Here is a 20,171-nt window from a genome sequence, read left to right as displayed (position 1 = left end):
GCACCAGCATCTTAGCCAGGAGCGGGATGACTGGTTCCTTGGGCAGCAGAGCCGAACATTGAATCCTCTCTGCCCTCTCCGTCCATACCTGAAAAAAGATAAAGTTTAGATATCCTCCTTGAAACAAGCAAGTAGAGGATGCGTCTAGGGACGTGAGGCTTACCACATTGGCAGAATGAGTAATATCGTGCCCGCGGTCCGAGTCTATGGATGGCGGCATCTTGTTGCCCTTAAAGAGCAACTTCCAGGCATCTTCGTGAGTGGTTCCAAAGAGCCTTTACAAGGTTTGGTGCTTCTTCGGGTCGAATTCCCATAAGGGGCAGCTTTAGCTTTGGCTTGGGAGGATCTGGCGAACCAGCATCACCAGGATTACGTCGACGAGCTTGATATTTTTATCCACCATGCTTTGAATGCGCATTTGCGGCGCTATCAGCTCATCCGATGAAGACCAATTTGGGCCCTTCTCTATCTAGGAGGTGAGCCGCATTGGAGCACCGGACTTGAATTCAGAAGCCGCGGCCCAGGTGGCGTCACGGGGCTCTGTGATATAGAACCACAGTTTCTTCCACTCCTTAACGGTCTCCACAAAAGTACCCTTGGGCCATGTAACATTGGGCAGCTTGCTCACCATGGCGCCTCCGCACTCTGCGTGCTGGCCATCCACCACCTTCAGCTTCACGTTGAAAATCTTGAGCCATAGTCTGAAGTGAGGTTGAATGCGGAGGAAGGCCTCACACACGACAATGAATGCCGAGATGTTGAGGAAAGAATTCGGGGCTAGGTCAGGGAAATCTAGCCCGTAATAGTGAAGGAAATATGCCCTAGAGCAATAATAAAGTTGTTATTTATATTTCCTTATATCATGATAAGTGTTTATTACTCATGCTAGAATTGTATTAACCGGAAACTTAGTACATGTGTGAATACATAGACAAACAGAGTGTCACTAGTTTGCCTCTACTTGACTAGCTCGTTGAATCAATGATGGTTATGTTTCCTAACCATAGACATGAGTTGTCATTTGATTAACGGGGTCACATCATTAGAGAATGATGTGATTGACTTGACCCATCCGTTAGCTTAGCACGATGATCGTTTAGTTTGTTGCTATAACTTTGTTCATGACTTATACATGTTCCTATGACTATGAGATTATGCAACTCCCGAGTACCGGAGGAACACTTTGTGTCCTACCAAACGTCACAACGTAACTGGGTGATTATAAAGGTGCTCTATAGGTGTCTCCAATGGTACTTGTTGAGTTGGCATAGATCGAGATTAGGATTTGTCACTCTGATTGTTGAGCACCACGGCCACGGCAAGCACTCAAATTCGCTTCGTCTCCAACATGAAGATGATGCAGGAATCTTCTACAGCACTGCCCAGGATGTGTACACGACTTTGATGCCAAAGTCTGGTGGCCTGCCAGAACATCCTCCCGGTCGCGCAAGTGGTCGCAGGTTTCAAACCAGATGCGCACAAGTTCTTCTCTTTCTCATATACAAATGTAATCCCTTGGTGTTTGACCTTACTACTTTGATGTTGATTACCACCATATATTTGATGTTGATCATAGGCTATCTCCTTCGCCTCGGTGAGAAAAGTGTGACTGTACAAAGCATGGATTGCAATTAGCCATCCATACAATTGAAGGAACGGAAGGTGAATTCTGGGGGAAAAGCAACTGTATATTCTCCACATCTAAAGTTCATCCTTTTAGCTACTTTGCTATCTCCCTACAATCTGTGTGAGCTGTGCGGTCCGATGCTTTGTGTGAGAACATGCCTATGATTATCAATTAACAAGGCACTCAGTTAACATTGTTTTGAAAAATAATTTTAGACAACGTGAATGTTGATTTCTTTAGTATGAAAGATGTAGGTTTAGATAGATTTAATTATTATAGTAATACATACGCCTTCACCAAATACACACACACACATGAGTGTTGCTTTTCTATTTGTAATTCAGATATTTTCAAACATGACAATCTGTACTACTGAATTTTGCTATTCTATAGGTCATGAGATACGTTCATGGAGGCTTTGGCTAGAAACTTTCATAATTGTGGCACATATTATCTAATTTTATGTGCAAGATTTATTTTATCTCTGTTAGTTGCAGGCCTCAGATGATAACTTGCCTTGCTGCATCCGGAAGGATCTTCAGTCAGATATATCAAGTAGATCTCATCACAACATATTGTGATGGTCTAAGCCATGTTGTCGTTGATGATAAAGATGTTGCGGGGGAGACAATGGAGCATCCGAGCAAGTCCATGTTGAACTCGATCTATTCCCACAACATGATCAGCCATTATCTGTCTGTGTATGATTTCTGGAGCTAGAATAATTATTTCACTAATTAGCTCTAGCTTGTGTACATTGGGCAGGTCCACTTCTACATGAACAAAATATATCAGTTTTGGCTGCAAAGACTGTAGGTGCATCTAGGTATGCACTACTGTCTTTTCATGTAAACTTAAGCAGTTTAGGATTAAGTAAACAAAATATTTCAGTTTGGCTAATACTGTAAACTTAAACGCCTATACATTAATTAAGGTTAAGTATTGGTTTAGGTTGAGGAGCTATTTCGTGTGCTCTTTTCTATCAACCTAAGAAGATAACATAGGGCATGCTTTTCTTTAATGATAATAGTAGTTCAATCTCAATTTTTTTGTGAAGATAATAACTTATTGCTTACTGATCAACATGTCTTGAGATAATATAATTTTTTAGTAAAAAGTTTCAATTACTTTCCTAATCATCAAGCACATAAGAAGGTAACCTAATTTCTTTCCTTGGCTATTGTAGCTCATTCTTCACAATTTTATACTATGAAAGCTATCATCACCACACAAACGATCTATGTACGGAGTTCTCTCTTGATTGCTACCACTAATGACCCAATCCTGCTTTTCAATGGATGTAGAGGTAAAAAAAAGTTGTCTGTTAGTATACTAGGTCATAAACTCTTGACTTTTACAACATTACCAATGTCCAAATTTTAGACATGGAAACAACATCATTTTTGCCCCTTTATCTTAGAAGATAGATCTGCCAATTTTGTCTATCGTGTCATGAGATACTCTCACAGAAATGCCAGAAAACTATATTGTCATAAACTCATATATTTATGAGTGATTGTCTAGGATTGCATTTACCCCTTTTCTAATTGAGTATTATGTCTTTCTTAGTCCCCATACTTATTCATAAGAGATAATTAATCATTAATATCCTCTCCAATTCATATTCAGTGTGTAACCTAAAAAGAATATCTATAGACTTATTTTGAAAAACAAATATAAATGTCATTTGCTATACTATGCTTTAATCTTATGTGTTATAGAAGTAGCATTAGATTTTATGGGGAACTTATAAAGAGTGCAAGAGGAAAAGTTGGAGAACTACATAGAAGTACATGGTCTTATGTGCCAAGCCATGACTTCAATGGCATTTGTAATTTGTTGTCCACATGTACCCTAAATGAAAATATTTCTTCCAATTGCAATCATGTTTTCACAAGACGTATGCCTTAGCTATGATGGTAGATCACAATGAGACAAATTTGTGAGGAAAAATAATATAATTTAACAATATGAATCTAGCTGCGCAAATGCGTGGGTCACACTGCTAGTTCATTTAAATCAGAGAATAATGGTTGTTCTATTTATATGAGTAATATCTTTTATGGTCATGCACCCCTGATGAGTGGTCTATTTTTACTAGATCTTGATAGTAGTGATACACATGTTCATAGTATTGAGGCCAAAAGATGCAGAGTTGATAATGATAGTGCAACTTATTTGTGGCACTACTGTTTAGGTCATATTGGTGTAAAGCGCATGAAGAAACTCCATTCTGATGGACTTTTGGAATCACTTGATTACGAATCACTTGGTACTTGCGAACCATGCTCATGGGTAATGTCGGAGTAATGGGCCACGAGTGGGCTAATCCGAGGCCCATAACCTTTCAAGACATCAGGGCTGACTGCACCCCTCGAGACGACAGATGGAGAGCCGACTTCAGGAGAGCGGCTGAAGGAACAGCCAGCTGCCCATATGCGTCCGAGTCCTAGAGATGAGATCAAGACCGGCCGACTCCGACTGGTGGCTTCCGGCCACGGGGAGTCGGCCCACGACACCAGCAAAGGCCATGCCCTCATCAGGGGGGATGGGACAGGGAGTGGCGACAGTAAAGCCCACTCCCTCCCCTTTTCCAGGAGATGGCTAGGACACAGTGCGTTGTACCAGCGGAGATCTCCGTCTGGCGCAGCAGTGTTGCCATGCCATCCCATACATCAGTAATAGTGGGAGGAGTCCTGTACCCACGACGGCCTGACAGTACGGTCCACGGATGACGGGCCCTACCAGACAGTGAGAGTCTGGAAGACGGCAAGGGCGCCACCAGTCGGACCCGTAGGGAGCCGGCCCACGAGAGTCGGCCTGCCCCTCCCTGGGTCCCACGCGCCATTAACCAGAGGAGACAGGGAGTGGCTACAGTAATCACCCACCAGGCGGAAGGACTGTAGCCACGACTCCATGACCAAGCCCGCGTCATTAGAAGCACGACTACAGTAATCAGCAGCTGGCAGGACCCGCTAGCGGCGGGTGCGGCCTGTCGGCTCCGTACCAGATCAGTCGGCTGGGCCCACCAATCGGCGGGCCCCAGCAGTCGGCAGGAGGGCTCGCAGGCGAAGAGACTGACAGTTGGGCCCTGTGTCCAGACAGTTTACCATTGTACCCATGGGGGTAGGCCTATATAAACCCCCCAGGGCACCTGTGCAAGGGGTTCTGATTCATTAGAACTAGACCAGGATTGAGAGGAAGGAGAGAGCTAGCCCTGCCTTCTCCTACCCACAGATACAGCTCGAGGAGCGCCTTTGTACTCACTTTGCCTTAGTGATCATGTGGAGACCCCGTAGAGCAGGACTAGGGGTGTTATCTCCTAGGAGAGCCCCGAACCTAGGTAAAGTACGCCGGCGTTCGTGTCTATGCCTCATCCCGTTTCCAGGCACCGGCGACGCTCTACTCGCCCCCACCATGATAAGCCATCCATTGGCATATGTCGCACCCAACCCCCGACATTTGGCGCCCACCCTGCGGCCTGGTGCACCGTCGTCCGGAGACCTGTTCTGGACGGGAACCCTTTTTCTCCTTGGCGAGCGCAGCCAGCCCGGCACGCCAGACGGAGTCTGCACCGATGCGCTGCATGGCGCTGAAATTGCCTGCGCGACTAGTTGCCTCGCCGATCTTGTCAGCGAGGTCCGCCTCTCTGACGAGCCCGCAACCGACGCAGGCACAGGCGGCCCCGAGAGCCTCCTCGCGGGCCTCCTCGATCAACTCCACGTCGCCAGCGAGCCAGCTGGGGACTTGGAGTCCATAGGCTCCACCAATCCGATGTTGGTCGACTCCGACACCGCGTCGCTTAACACGTTCCCCACCAACGTGGTGGTCTATGACGAGCCGCTTCCTCGCGCGGAGAGCGGCGGAAGCACCATCACGGAAGTGCTTGCCATTGATCATGGCGAGCACTCTGGCCGGGGTGATTATGACCCGCTCAACACGTTGCTACAAGAACTGGCGGCGCCCATCCCCGAAGACACCGACGCCGAGACGCTGGTGGCACGCCGCCTTCAGCTAGTCGAAGGCGCCAAAAAGCTGGCCAGCATGAGACACCTATCAGAAGCCTACCAGCACGAGATGGACCGCGCTGTGGGCGGCACGCCAGCTGTGGCTGGGCCTAGCCGCCTTGGCACGGTCCAGCAGCGCGGCGTGTCTATCGCCGATCTGTTCGGGGAGAATTGCCCCGTCTACGCCACGCCTGTGGAGAACATTCGAGCCGCCCAGGCGGCAGCGGATGAGCTGGACAAGTTCGAGGGAGAAGAACGTCGCTTGATGACGGAGCGCGTCCAGCGACTCCTTGACGCGGCTGCTGAGCAGAACGAGGCCGGCTGCCACACTGATGCGCCGCGCCCACAGAATGACAACCTGCTTCCACGCCGAGACCAAGGCGCTGAGTCTCGGACGCCAACTGGTGGCGTCCGCGGAAGAAAAGACAAGGAGCCGGCTGCCAGCCGCAGTCGAACTCGCATCACCATAGAGCGCGACCGAGACGGCCGCCCAAGAACAGTGGAACGACGGGATGACTATCCGCCTCCGCCCCCTCGAAGGGAAAGGCGAGTCTCCCCGCCGCCTGTTGATCACCCGACGCTCAGCGACCGCCTTGGCCCCCGAGAGGGAGTCGGAGAGAATGACGCCCGCGACTGGATCGACCGTCTCCACCAATCCCTGGCGCTTGAAGAAGATGAGTTGGGTCCGCCGTGTTTCGGCCCCCATATCCGAGACGAGCCCTTCCCCAAAGGGTTCACGCTCCCCAGAGATACACCCAAATACACTGGCTTTGTGAAGCCGGAAGACTGGCTGGTCGACTACTCCACGGCCGTCAGCATAGGAAACGGCAACAAATGTGTTGTTGTGAAGTACGTTTCGCTCATGCTCCAAGGCACGGCCCGGAATTGGCTGAATAGCTTAAGGCCCCGTAGCATCAACAGTTGGGTCGACTTCACTAACGCCTTCGTCCGCAACTTCACAAGCACGTACAAGCGGCCTCCCAAGCCTCGCCAACTCTCCTTATGTGTACAGGGCCCCAGCGAGTCAACCCGCGAGTACCTCACGCGCTGGGCCGAGCTTCGCAACTCCTGCAAAGGCGTGCACGAGGTGCAGGCCATTGAGTACTTCACCGCTGGATGCCGAGAGGGTACCCTCCTCAAGCACAAGCTTCTCTGCGATGAGCCGGAAACCCTCGATGAGCTATTGATCATAGCGGACAAGTATGCCACGGCCGACTCCTCCATGAAGACGGAGATTCAAGTTAGCGCGAACGGCAAGGTGGCTCCTCAGGCTCCTCGAACCCCAGCCAGAGACACCAGTCGACGTCAACCGCAGAACGACCACAAGCGCAAAGCCCCACCACCGACTTCCACCGGTCGGCAGGTGGCGACAGTCGAAAACCAGCAGCCGGAAGGGCAGCCCCTGCCCAAACACTAGAAGGGCGGCAAGCCCAACTGGTAGCCGGCTTTCTCATATGAGCAAACTTTGGATGGACCCTGCAAGTTCCATAGTGGCGCAAAGCCGTCCAACCACACTACTCGGAAATGCCACTAGCTCACCAAGATAGCCAAGGGAGACGGACTTTTGCCTCCCCCACCTGTAGGGCAGCGGCCTCCTCCTCCGCCCCAGCAGCTGGTGGTCAGACCAGTCGGCGCAGTACAAGACGAGTACCCAGAAGAGTAGGGAGCTTATGTCGTGTTCACCAGTGTGGCCGACGATCGCAGGCGGCTGCAGCAGCAGGAGGTGAATGCAGTAGCATCTGACACCCGAGAGTTCATGCATTGGTCTGAGAAGCCCATCAGCTGGAGTAGAGCTGACCACCCAGAAGTAATGCCCAAACCCGGCTCCTACGCCTTGGTTTTGGACGCCACCTTTGCCACGGACAAACGAGCTGCTCGCTTCTCCAGAGTCCTGATAGACGGTGGCAGCAGCATCAACATCCTGTACAAAGACACCATGGAGAAGTTAGGAATCAGGCAGAGGCAACTACAGTCCAGCCGGACGGTGTTCCACGACATAGTTCCTGACCTTTCCTGTGCACCAATCGGCAAGATCTTGATCGACGTCCTCTTCGGAGACAAAGATCATTTCCGCCAAGAGTCAATTTGGTTGGAGGTGGTGGACCTAGAGAGCCCATACCATGCGCTGCTTGGCCGGCCTGCCCTGGCCAAGTTCATGGCTGTCCCCACTATGCCTACCTTAAGATGAAGATGCCGAGTTCCAAGGGGATCCTGACCATAACTGGCGACTACAAGAAGTCATCCGCCTGCGCATCAGAGAGCAGTCGGTTGGCCGAGTCCCTCGTGATCGCAGCTGAGAAGCGACTGCTTGACCGGGTTGTGGCGATGGCAAGCGAACAGCCAGAGATGTCTCCCGATCCCAGGGAGTCGGAAGCTTAGGGCTCGTTCAAGCCGGCCAAAGAAACAAAGAAGATACCTTTGGACCCAGAGCACCCAGAGAGGTACGCTGTCGTAGACGCCAACCTCGACAGCAAATAGGAAGGCGAGCTCGTCGATTTCCTCTGTGAGAATCGAGACATTTTCGCATGGTCCCCCAAAGACATGCCAGGTGTCCCGACGGAATTCGCCGAGCACAAACTACACGTCCGATCTGATGCCAAGACAGTCAGGCAGCCTTTCCGCCGCTTGTCAGAAGAGAAGAAAAGAGTTGTTGGAGAAGAAATAGCCCGGCTGCTTGCGGCCGGCTTCATCATGGAAGTATTCTTTCTAGAATGGCTGGCCAACCCGGTCCTGGTACTGAAGAAGAACAAGCAATGGCGAGTGTGTATTGACTACACTAGCCTCAACAAAGCATGCCCCAAGGACCCGTTTGCTTTGCCAAGGATCGACCAAGTGATAGACTCCACAGCCGGATGCGAGCTGTTGAGTTTCTTGGATGCATATTCAGGGTATCATCAGATCAAGTTGAACCCAGCCGACAGGCTAAAGACCGCCTTCATCACGCCGTTTGGAGCTTTCTGCTACTTGACCATGACGTTCGGCTTGAGGAACACCGGCGCCACCTTCCAACGATGCATGCAGAAGTGCCTCCTCAAGCAGCTCGGCAGAAATGCTCATGTTTACGTGGACGATGTGGTGGTAAAGATGGAGAAGCATGGAACACTGCTGGAAGACCTCAAGGAGACCTTTGAGAACTTGTGCCAATTTCAGATCAAGCTCAGCCCGGAGAAGTGCGTCTTTGGAGTACCAGCCGGCTAGCTCCTCAGCTTCCTGGTCTCCGAACGCGGCATAGAATGCAACCCCGTGAAGATCAAGGCCATTGAAAGGATGGAGGTACCCAGCCAACTGCTGGACATACAAAAGTTCACCGGCTGTCTGGCGTCCATCAGCCGATTCGTCAGTCGGCTGGGCGAGAAGGCTCTTCCCATGTACCAACTCATGAAGAAGACCACTTTTTTCGAGTGGAACCACAAGGCGGACGAATCTTTTTTCCAACTAAAGAAGATGTTGACTACTCCACCTGTCCTGGCGGCTCCGACTCCTAAGGAGCCCATGCTCCTCTACATCGCTGCCACCAGCCGAGTAGTCAGCACAATCATTGTGGTAGAACGCAAGGAGGAAGGCAAGGCGCTACCACTCCAGAGACCGGCATATTATTTGAGTGAAGTACTATCGACCTCCAAGCAAAACTACCCCCACTACCAGAAGATGTGCTATGGCGTGCACTTTGCCGCCAAGAAATTGAAGCCTTACTTCCAAGAACATCCAATCACTGTGGTCTGCACGGCTCCTCTAGCCGAGATCATCGGTAGCTGAGACGCTTCGGGTCGAGTGGCCAAGTGGGCCATAGATTTGGCCCCTACACCATCTACTACCAACCTCGCACTCCCATCAAATCACAAGCGCTGGCCGACTTCCTCGTCGACTGGGTCGAAACCCAGTATCTACCGCCAGCGCCCGACTCCACCCATTGCCGAATGCATTTCGACGGTTCCAAGATGCGCACCGGCTTGGGAGCCGGCATCGTCCTCACCTCTCCCAAAGGTGACAAACTCAAATATGTGCTGCAAATCCATTTTGCCGCCTCCAACAACGTCGCCGAATACGAGGCACTCATTCACGGGCTCTGGCTAGCCAAAGAGCTCGGCATTCGCCGGATCCTGTGCTATGGTGACTCCGACTTGGTGGTCCAGCAGTCGTCAGGCGATTAGGACACCAAGGACGCAAACATGGTGAGCTACCGCTTCCTCATACAGCAACTCAACGGATATTTTGAGGGGTGCGAGTTTCTCCATGTACCAAGAAACGACAACGACCAAGCAGACGCACTGGCGCGAATCGGCTCCACCCGTCAGGCGATACCGTCCGACGCCGCCCTCCAGCGCCTCCTCAAGCCGTCTGTCAAGCCATCGCCGGAGTCAGACTCTATCTTCGTGCCGGCTCCTCCTGAAGTAGTCGGATCCGACTCAAGAGCCCCCGCAGACGGCACGAGTATTCCGGTAGGCGGCACGGGAATCATGGCAGTCGCACCCAGCTCGGGGATTGCGGCGGTCGGCCCGCATACTTCAGAGCTCTGCCCAGAGACTTCAGAGCCTGGCCCGGGGAATGCGCCAATCCGCCCGGGGACTTCATCGACACAGCAAGCGGCTGCCGACTCCAACCCGCCACCTCCCGGCCCAGTCGCCCTCGTCCTAGTCACAGTCTTGGCTGTTGCAGAAATTGCAGCACCTTCATGGGCCTAGCCCATCCTCAAATTCATGGTGAACAAAGAGCTGCCAACTGATGAGATCTCGGCTCGGCAAGTACAACGCCGGGCAGCAGCGTACACCATAGTCAATAGAGAGCTCGTAAGGCGCAGTGACACTGGTGTTTACCAGCGCTATGTGGAGCCAGAGCAAGGCCAAGCAATTCTCAAGGACATCCATCAAGGTGAGTGTGGCCACTATGCGGCTTCGAGAGCACTCGTCGCCAAAGCTTTCCGCCATAGCTTCTTCTGGCCGACTGCTCTTGAAGACGCCAAGTCTTTGGTCCAAAAATGCAAGGGGTGCCAGAAGTTCCGCTCTAAGCCTCATCAGCCGGCTTCTGCACTCAAGACTATTCCAATTGCCTGGCCCTTTGCTGTTTGGGGCCTGGACATGGTCGGACCATTCAAGACGACACGAGGCGGTTTGACTCACTTACTTGTCGCAGTGGACAAGTTCACCAAGCGGATAGAAGCAAAACCAATCAAGAGTTTGAATGGTCCGACCGCTGTGACCTTCATCTCTGACATCACAACTCGGTACGGCATACCGCACAACATCATCACCGACAATGGCACAAACTTTGCCAAAGGTGCCTTGGCCCATTTTTGCGCGACGCGGGGCATCCGACTAGACTTAGCGTCCATTGCCTATCCGCAGTCCAACGGCCAGGTAGAGCGAGCAAACGGCCAAATCCTGTCCGGCATCAAGGCTCGGCTGGTCGAGCCACTGGAGCACTCGACAGGCTACTGGCTTGATGAGTTGCCAGCCGTCCTTTGGAGCCTGCGCACGACTCCAAACAAGTCAACTGGCTTCACGCCCTTCTTCCTCATCTACGGTGCCGAAGCCGTCATCCCAATGGACATAGAGTTCGACTCCCCCGAATCACCATGTACACCAAGGAGGAAGCGGAGGAAGCACGTCAAGACGGTGTCGATCTGCTGGAAGAGGGCCGGCTGTTAGCACTCAGCCGGTCCAGCATCTACTAGCAGAGCCTACGCCGATACTACAATCGGAAGTTCAAGCCGCGATCTTTCCAAGAAGGAGACCTCGTGCTCCGGCTGATTCAGCGAACAGCTGGCCAGCACAAGCTCTTAGCACCCTGGGAAGGCCCTTTCATCATCAGCAAAGTGTTGGGCAACGACTCCTACTACCTGATCGATGCTCAGAAGCCCCGAGCATGCAAAAGGGACGACTCCGGCAAAGAGACGAAGCGGCCATGGAATGCAAACCTCCTCCAAAGATTTTATAGTTAATGCAGTATGTATAACGCTACCTTTTGTATTAAAGAACGAAGACTTTGGGCCCCTCGAGAAGAGCTCGGGGACTGCCTTCTTTTATCTATATGATAGAGTTACGCCTATGAGTATGTTATTCTTTGTTATGCCACTTGGCACCGGGTTCGACTAGTCGGCCCGGAGACTTGCCGACTTGAGCTATGAAACAACTTCCTGCAGCCGAACAAGTAATGTGTAGCACTTAAGCCGTCTCCTGTTAGAAGCAGCAGGTCGCAGAGCGACTGTCTGGCGAGCAGGAGTAAGGTAGAATGGGTGTCCATATGAAAAATGGCTAAGGACTCAAAGCTTGCTCATAGTTTAAAGCCGGCTTTCAGCCTTTTACAACCGACTCTTTAGCAGCTGGCTTGCCATTTTCTAAATTAACTTGCTAAAAACTCTAAAAGGCTTAGTACTTGCCTTCCAAAAGAAGCCAAGTATTTGATCTAGCGGCAGTCCGCAGAGCGGCTGTCCGACTGGCAAGATGGCAACCAAGGGAAGGCGGCAAAGGAAAAAGTCAAAGAGCAATAAGCAAGAAGAGATAGAATGCGGATAAATATTTACATAGAAAGGCCCTTGGCCGAATCATCAAAAAGAAGTTCAAGATACACCCAGTGGGTGGAATTGTGCAAAATAACAAGTTCATTGAGACTGCTAAGCAGGTAAAACAAAGATAAAGTGGCAGCCTAGGAAGCCGCGGACGGACTCGGAGGACCGGAGGGGTCGGCAGTGCCAGTTGCCGGGGCGGCCGGCTGGTTGGTCTCCGCTTGATCACCTCTGGCAACAGCTGGCTCAGTTGGGCGCGGCTCATTGCTAGAGGCGAGGTCGAGCTGGGGCTGGCCGTCTGCCTCGACCTCTGGCGCCTCCTCCTCGCCTTCTTCTTTGCCACTGGAGTCGATCACCTCCGTCGAGTCCTCGCCGTCATCCGGGTTCAGCCCGAACCACTCCGGCGGCACCTGCTCGCCATTCTCAGCCCGCTCTGGGACGAAGATGCTGGTGTCGGTGTACTCGGTGATCGACGCGACGCGCTTGACGAGATCATCTTCCACCGCTGCCAGCTCCACCTGAGCTTCCAGCCGGAATGTGGCTAGCTGGGCTAAACTCAGCCCAGGATACCACGCCTTGGCGAATTCTAAAGCCCGGCGTGCTCCAGCCCGGGCCGAAGAACCCTTCCAGGCCTCAAGACGGCCGACTGCTACCTCCAGCCAGTCGGTAGTCTGACTGGGGGTGCGTGGTGCCTGCATATCCGGCCATAGGGCGGCAATCGCCTAGGCGCCGACACGTTGAAGATGGCGCAGCATCCGGTGGGCCGGCCGAAGGCGGGCCTCGATGCTAAGAATCTGCTCGCCAAGAGTTCGAGGGGCGTTGGCGGCGATCTGTGCGCCGTCCGCCCTCCGTGCTTCACGATCAGCCTCGATGGCTTGATTGGCGGCATCCGAATGGCCGGGGAAGAAGTCTGCTAAGGAAGAAGAGCGAAGAAACAAGGTTAAAAATTTAAGGCCGACTCAACTAGCAGTCGGCAGAATAGAAAAGGAAACGTGGGGAAGCTCACCATCGACAAGATCTTCGATTGCTTGGAAGCCGGAGACCAGTGTCGCCTCCTTGTCGGTCCAGGAGGAGCGCTCGAATGCAAATTCGGCAAGAAGGGCGGTCTCCTTGTCCTCCGCCTCCTTCTGGGCCCTCTGGAGCAGCTCCTTCTGCTCCGCCAGCCGGTCGCGCTCCTCCGTCAGCTAGCCGCACTCCTCCTCCCTGATGCGCAACGCGGTGTTGACTTCGCCCAGCTACTGCTGAAGGGCGGCATTGGCCTATGAAGAAGGAAAGGGAGGGGTGTCAGACGTCAACAAAGAAGAAAGGTCGCCGGGGAGATCCGGCCCGACTGCTCAGCAGTCAGCCCGAATCTCGGGGACTACAGCCCGCGGGTGCGCCAGCGCACCCCCGCAGAGAAAGAAGAAGACTCACCCCGGCTGTCCGACAAGTCAGCGTCCGCTTGGCCAGCTCCTCAACATTGACGTTGAAGGAGGTCATTGTGGTAATCCTGCATCAAAATTTCAGAAAAAATGTTGGTACTTGGAACTCACCGATTAGAGTTCCGAGACGCCTGCTCAGCAGCCGGCCCGAAACTCGGGGACTACACCCAATGGGTGCGCTGGCACGCTCCCACAAAGAAAAACAAGGAAAGCAAAAACAAAAAGGAAGGATGCGTACCCGGTGGCTGTTCGCGACGCCAGATACGCCTTGGTGCACTCCTTGATGGCGTCACCCTTGGCCCGGAGCTTGGCTTGGACGTCCAATAGCGCCTGGTTCAACAGGCCCATCCCGCCTCCCCGCACCCACCCGGTGGGCGCGGCGCTCGACACCTCGGTGTCCGGGATCGTCGAGCTCGCAGCGCCGGTCTCCAGAGGGCGCGACGCTGAGGCCGCCTTTGTGAGACGGCGGCGTGTCGGCATGCTGACCTCGAGGGCTAGGCCCGTCACCGCCATGCCTCCGGTTGGCGGCACTGGCGGGTGCGCCGGTTGTCCGCCTGGCGCGCTTCCGGAGGGCGGCGGTGGCGGCACAATGACTTCCGGCGTGGCGGTGACAATGGCGTCCCGCTCCATGACCGGGTTCTCGTCGCCGACTTCCCCAGTCTGCGCCGTGAACTCCGGTGGCGGCACCGCAGAGTTCAAGGGGATAACAAACACCGCCGACTAGCGGTGTGCGGCTTCCTCAGCGCACTTCTTCTCCGCATCAGCGGCCTCGGCTTCCGCCAGCTTCTTCAGGGCGGCGGCCTCCGCCTTGTCGGCTTCCGCCTTCTTCAGGAGGGCGGCTTCCCGCTCCTCACGCGCCTCCCGCGCGTTCCGCTCCGTCGCCTCCCGGAGGTCGGCGGCGGGATCAATCCGCCGGGTGGTGAAGGAGGTCTCCGCCGACTTTACGACGGAGCCGGCGGCTGACTTCTGAAGAGAGAGCGGGGCCCTGAAGACGAGAAAATAAAGCAAAGGGATTTCAGACAGACTCAATAAAGAAATGTGAAGGTACAAAGGGAGGTAGTACTTACGCCGAAATCAGCTGCGGCGTCTTCACCACCTTGCGGAAGCGGTTGGCCTTTGCGGCCGCTTCGTCCCGCTTGGTCGCCGCGGCTGAGCCCTTGGGCTTCTTTGGCCGGCTGTCGAACAGGCTCGTCCCGGCCCTGCGCTTCTTACCGCCACCTTGAGCGTCCGGCGGGGCTGATGAGCCCGCGCCCGGCTGGCTGGCTCCTGGCTGGTGGCGCGGGGCGACCTCCTCGTCATCATCAGGCCAGTCCTCAAGACTGGCCCCAAGTGTCGGGCCACCTGCTGCGTCGCCTCCTCCCTCGGCGTCGTCCTCCAGGGCCGCCGCCCCCAACTCGGGGTCGTCCACATCGCTCTCCGCTCGGTCGGGGAGGAACTCGCGGTCCGGCCCCACGGTGCCGGCTGCTGGCTGGAGGAGGGGGTTCTGACCAAAGCCGACTGGTTAGAACAGACAAGACGGACTCGACAGTAAAGATGTCAAGAGAATCAAAGAAAAAGAGAGAAGGAAAACGACTCACCACAGGCGGAGGGGCAGCACGTGAATACGGCTCCTTACCGAACTGCCACTCTTCGTTGAGGTCGCAGCTCGCAAGATAGTTCACCATGTAGGCTACCTCCTCGTGAGGCATCTCCTTGGTGCACATCCGACTCGGGTCCCGGTGCCCGCTCATCTGACAGATCATGTGGGGGCGACTTTGGAGGGGAAGCACTCGGCGCACCACGAAGGCGGCCAGCAAATCTGGCCCAGTCAGGCCCTCCGACTGCGTCAGCACTCGAAGCCGCGCAACGGCGCCGGCTCCTGCAGGCGTCAACGTCCGGGCCCGGTGCGACCAGTTGGGCTGCCTCCCTGCCGGCGGGCCGGCTATGTAGGCCGACAGATTGACCCAATCACCCTCCGTAGAGACGTTCTTCGCGTAGAAGTACGACCACTGCCACATCTTCACCGACTTGATCAGCCTGATGGAGGGAAATGGGTTGTCGGCCCCCGACCTTCGCATGGTGATGAACGCGCCGCACTGAGCCGGCACGCCCGCGGCTTGGGTGTCGAGCTTGGAATAGAAGAACTCCCCCCACAACTCGATGGTGGGGAGAACGCCGATGAAGCCTTCGCACAAGGTGACGAAGGCGGACAGTAGCACCACCGTGTTGGGGGTGAGGTGGTGCGGCTGGAGTCCGTAGAACTCGAGGAAGGAGCGGAAGAAGTTGCTTGCCGGCAGGACCAGGCCGCGTAGGCAGTGCGAGCGGAAGACGACCCGCTCGCCCTCCTGCGGCGCCGGCGAAATTTCTCCCCTTCGCGCGAGGCGGACCCTCACGAGGTCCTCGCCGGGCAATCGACGCGTCTTGCAAAGGAAATTGATGTGATCGTCGTGGACCTTCGAACCATCCCAGGTACCGGAGTGCGCCGGCGGGGGTGTGACGGTGGAGGAAGAGCTCATTGTGAGCGAACCGCCGCAACGTTCGACGAGGCTCGAGGTGCAGAGAGAGAGACAGAGAAGAAGCAGAGGAAGCAGTGGGGAGGCGGGACGCACGTGCTCCGCCGCTTCCCCTCCTCCCCCTACTTATAGCCCCGTGGGCTACGAAGCCGAGGGGGCGGTTGTGGGATCTACTGCGCCCACTACCCCACGCCCCATGTTAATCGCGCCAAGTTACTGCGCGTAGTAACTCCGCGGAACCTCAGCCGTCCCCCATGGCCGCAGTGGATCCGCTCGCGTGCCGAGGCGCGGTAGTGGCGGGCCCCGCCTACAGGCATGTCCCATCTCGCGGATGGGTAGGCAGGCTGGCCCGGCCACTGGTTGCCACATGGCGGGCCCGAAGCGGGTGGCGGCCAGGAAGCTTAGCTAGTACACCACTGAGTTCCCGCCAGGGCATTCGAAAGTTTTTTTTGGACGAGTCAAAATCAGACGAATCCGACTCCTGCTAGTCAGCCCGGCAGAGTCAAGTGGAGTCTCCACCTCAAGTACTCGGAGAATGAAACTGCTGAGGCTCCTCGGCTAGTTGTCCGCGCCGCCTCATCAGCTTTGGGGACTACTGTCGGAGTAATGGGCCACGGGTAGGCTAATCTGAGGCCCATAACCTTTCAACACATCGGGGCTGACTGCGCCCCTCGAGACGACAGACGGAGAGCCAACTTCAGGAGAGCGGCTGAAGGAACAGCCGGCTGCCCATATGTGTCTGAGTCCTAGAGATGAGATCAAGACCGTCCGACTCCGACTGGCGGCTTCCGGAGAAGCCGACCATGGGGAGTCGGCCCACGACACCAGCAAAACCCATGCCCTCATCGGGGGGATGGGACAGGAAGTGGCGACAGTAAAGCCCACTCCCTCCCCTTTTCCAGGAGATGGATAGGACATAGTGCGCTGTACCAGCGGAGATCTCCGTCTAGCGCAGCATTGTTGCCATGCCATCCCAGAAGTCAGCAACAGTGGGCGGAGTCCTGTACCCACGACGGCCTGACGGTACGCTCCATGGATGACGGGCCCTACCAGTCAGTGAGAGTCCGGAAGACGGCAAGGGCGCCACCAGTCGGACCCATAGGGAGCCGGCCCACAGGAGTCGGCCTGCCCCTCCCATGGGTCCCACGCGCCATTAACCAGACGAGACGGGGAGTGGCTACAGAAATCGCCCACCAGGCGGCAGGACTGTAGCCACGACTCCATGACCAAGCCCGCGTCATTAGAAGCACGGCTACAGTAATCAGCTGCCGGCAGGACCCGCTAGCGGCGGGTGCGGCCTGTCGGCTCCGTACCAGATCAGTCGGCTAGGCCCACCAATTGGTGGGCCCCAGCAGTCGGCAGGAGGGCCCGCAGGCAAAGAGACTGACAGTTGGGCCCTGCGTCCAGACAGTTTACCATTGTACCCCTGGGGGGTAGGCCTATATAAACCCCCCAGGGCACCCATGCAAAGGGTTCCGATTCATTAGAACTAGGCCAGACCTTAGAGGAAGGAGAGAGCTAGCCCTGCCTTCTCCTACCCACAGATACAGTTCGAGGAGCACCTTTGTACTCACTTTGCCTTAGTGATCATGCGGAGACCCCGCAGAGCAGGAGTAGGGGTGTTATCTCCTAGGAGAGCCCCGAACCTGGGTAAAGTACGCCGACATTCGTGTCTATGCCTCATCCCGTTTTCAGGCACCGGCGACGTTCTACTCTCCCCCACCATGATAAGCCATCCATTGGCATATGTCGCACCCAACCCCCGACAGGCAAGATGACTAAAACGCCGTTCTCTGGAACAATGGAGTGAGCAACAAATTTGTTGGAAATCATACATACTGATGAATGTGGTCCGATGAATATAGAGGCTCGCGGCGGGTATCGTTATTTTCTCACCTTCACATATGATTTGAGCATATATGGGTATATCTACTTGATGAAACATAAGTCTGAAACATTTGAAAAGTTCAAAGAATTTCAGAGTGAAGTGGAAAATCATCGTAACAAGAAAATAAAGTTTCTACGATCTGATCGTGGAGGAGAATATTTGAGTTATGAGTTTGGACTTCATTTGAAACAATGCGGAATAGTTTCACAACTCACGCCACCTGGAACACCACAGCGTAATGGTGTGTCCGAACGTCGTAATCGTACTTTACTAGATATGGTGCAATCTATGATGTCTCTCACAGATTTACCGCTATCATTTTGGGGTTACACTTTAGAGACAGCTGCATTCATGTTAAATAGGGCACCATCTAGATCCGTCGAGACGACACCTTATGAACTATGGTTTGGCAAGAAACCGAAGTTGTCATTTCTTAAAGTTCGGGGCTGCGATGCTTATGTGAAAAAGCTTCAACCTGATAAGCTCGAACCCAAATCGAAGAAATGTGTCTTCATAGGATACCCAAAGGAGACTGTTGGGTACACCTTCTATCACAGATCCGAAGGCAAGATTTTCGTTGCTAAGAATGGATCCTTTCTAGAGAGGGAGTTTCTCTCGAAAGAAGTGAGTGGGAGGAAAGTAGAACTTTATGAGGTAATTGTACCTTCTCCCTTATTGGAAAGTAGCTCATCACTGAAATCAGTTCTAGTGATTCCTACACCAGTAAGTGAGGAAGCCAATGATGATGATCATGAAACTTCTTATCAAGTTACCACCGAACCTCGTAGGTCAACTAGAGTAAGATCCACACCAGAGTGGTATGGTAATCCTATTCTGGAGGTCATTTTACTTGGCCATGACGAACCTACGAACTATGAGAAAGCGATGCTGAGCCCAGATTCCGCGAAATGGCTTGAGGCCATGAAATCTGAGATGGGATCCATGTTTGAGAACAAAGTATGGACTTTGGTTGACTTGCCCGATGATCGACAAGTCATCGAGAATAAATGGATCTTCAAGAAAAAGACTGACGCTGACAGTAATGTTACTGTCTACAAAGCTCGACTTGTTGCGAAAGGTTTTCGACAAGTTCAAGGAGTTGACTACGATGAGAGCTTCTCACCCGTAGCGATGCTTAAGTCCGTCCGAATCATGTTAGCAATTGCCGCATTTTATGATTATGAAATTTGGCAAATGGATGTAAAGACTGCATCCCTGAATGGATTTCTAGAAGAAGAGTTGTATATGATGCAACCTGAAGGTTTTATCGATCGAAAGGGTGCTAACAAAGTGTGCAAACTCCAGCGATCCATCTATGGACTGGTGCAAGCATCTCAGAGTTGTAATAAACGTTTTGATAGTGTGATCAAAGCATATGGCTTATACAGACTTTTGGAGAAGCCTGTATTTACAAGAAAGTGAGTGGGAGCTCTGTAGCATTTCTGATATTATATGTGGATGACATATTGCTGATCGGAAATGATACTGAATTTCCGGATAGCATGAAAGGATACTTGAATAAGATTTTTTCAATGAAAGACCTCGGTGAAGCTGCTTATATATCGGGCATCAAGATCAATAGAGATAGATCAAGACGCTTAATTGGACTTTCACAAAGCACATACCTTGATAAAGTTTTGAAGAAGTTCAAAATGGATCAAGCAAAGAAAGGGTTCTTGCATGTGTTACAAGGTGTGAAGTTGAGTCAGACTCAATGCCAGACCACTGCAGAAGATAGAGAGAAAATGAGAGGTGTTCCCTATGCTTCAGCCATAGGCTCTATCATGTATGAAATATTGTGTACCAGACCTAATGTGTGCCTTGCTATTAGTTTAGCGGGGAGGTACCAGAGTAATCCAGGAGTGGATCACTGGATAGAGGTCAAGAACATCCTGAAATACCTGAAAAGGACTAAGGATATGTTTCTCGTTTATGGAGATGACAAAGAGCTCGTCGTAAACGGTTACGTCGATGCAAGCTTTGACACTGATTCAGATGACTCTAAGTCACAGACTGGATACGTGTTTTTATTAAATGGTGGAGCCGTCAGTTGGTGCAATTCCAAGTAGAGCGTCATGGCGGGATCTACATGTGAAGAGGAATACATAGCTGCTTCGGAAGCAGCAAATGAAGGAGTCTGGATGAAGGAGTTCATATCCGATCTAGGTGTCATACCTGGTGCATCGGGTCCAATGAAAATCTTTTGTGACAATACTGGAGCAATTGCCTTGGCA

This window comes from Triticum dicoccoides, chromosome 5A (genome assembly GCF_002162155.2).
Source record: "Triticum dicoccoides isolate Atlit2015 ecotype Zavitan chromosome 5A, WEW_v2.0, whole genome shotgun sequence".
NCBI classification, from domain to species: domain Eukaryota; kingdom Viridiplantae; phylum Streptophyta; class Magnoliopsida; order Poales; family Poaceae; genus Triticum; species Triticum dicoccoides.
The sequence above is the reverse complement of the archived record's forward strand: the minus strand, read 5'-3'. Positions refer to the sequence as shown.